Source organism: Tarenaya hassleriana, unplaced genomic scaffold, assembly GCF_000463585.1.
Source record: "Tarenaya hassleriana unplaced genomic scaffold, ASM46358v1 Cleome168, whole genome shotgun sequence".
NCBI classification, from domain to species: Eukaryota; Viridiplantae; Streptophyta; class Magnoliopsida; order Brassicales; family Cleomaceae; genus Tarenaya; species Tarenaya hassleriana.
The window spans coordinates 138,712-140,010 of record NW_010965103.1 but is presented as its reverse complement, the minus strand read 5'-3'; the positions used below and the strand labels follow the sequence as shown (position 1 = coordinate 140,010).

Genomic DNA, 1,299 nt, shown 5'->3' with positions numbered 1-1,299 from the left:
CTAGTCCGTGAGAAGCCCGGTCCGTATAAATTTAAATCTGCAGAATATTAAGAGAATATTCTTGTTTGAATTTGAAATTCAAATTCAAATTGGATTCAAATCCGCAGAAAATTTATCAAATATGATTAAAATAAGATTGAGATAATATCAAGATAAAATCAAATTTGAATTTTGAAATTCAAATTGATTTGTTTTGAGATTCTCCCCTCTACTATAAATAGGGGTCTTGGGTTAGCTCATAAAACACACAAAAAAGAAACAAGCATTCTAGAGAAAAAAGAGCATTCACATATTTGCTCATATCTCTCTCTGAGTTCGCTTGGTATTTGGAAAGCTTCTTCCAAATACGCGGTCGTTGTATCCTGGGAGTTCACCGTGCTCCAATAGCCTCGAAGCTTTAGAGGTGGCACGGAAATCGAACTTAAGGAAACTGTGCTTCACAGGCCTCGACAAAATAATCTTTTAATTTCAGGTACTTATCTGGAATCGCTCGAATCGCCGGAGTTTTGCCGTCATCAACAACTGCCGTCCCCAACAATCTGCACCAAACTATTATGTGTCAAGCCACTTTTTCGGTTGTATCCTTGAATTTTTCCATATCTCTTTAGAGATGAAAGTATCGGTAGGCTTGCCACCTATCTTCCACACAACCACATCTTCCTCTTCTGTAAGTGTTTTTTTTATAAGGGTTTGTATTGATTAACTAAAATAATGTACAGAGTTTACATAGTAGGAGCCAAAGTGGCATTTTAGGCATCATCAGCCTGCTCAAACCCAGAATACAATAACCTCAAAAAAATTTTGAAAACCAATACTGAATACATTGCTCTGTAAGATCAGGAGTTACCGACTACAACGAAGCAACTCTTGTGCGGAACATTACGTCTGTTTCCCGGATTAAGGCTTGAGTATCCTGGAAAGTTCTTATACATATATTTGTGTATGTGTATGTATATATGTGTGTGTATTTTTTGTATTTTTATTTAATTTTTTATTTTATTAATTAATTAATTATTAATTTATTTATTGTTTATTAATTTTTAATTTTATTCTTACAATGATGCTTACATGGCGACATGGCGAGGATGTGGCGGTGATTAGGAGAGAGGTTGAAACTTTTCACCGCCACGTAGGATTGTCATTATCCTACATGACGATTATTTGACGGTAGGCGTTTTTTGGCGAATAATTTAAAAGTATGAGATTTGTTTTGGGATAAACCAATTGTACAGATGTTTTTTAGCTAATAAAAAAGTACAAGTATTAAATTTAGACCAGAAAAAAGTACAAATATTTTTC

General features: G+C 34.2%; 1 long non-coding RNA gene across 1 annotated transcript in view; it reads left to right on the top strand.

Moving 5' to 3' along the window:
• LOC109116529 overlaps positions 1 to 535 on the top strand; it is an 8,181-nt gene extending 7,646 nt beyond the window's left edge. The window contains exon 3 of the long non-coding RNA XR_002024048.1: positions 473 to 535. This is a non-coding gene — a long non-coding RNA (uncharacterized LOC109116529). The remainder of the gene's footprint in view (positions 1 to 472) is intronic.
• Positions 536 to 1,299: the final 764 nt, after the last annotated feature.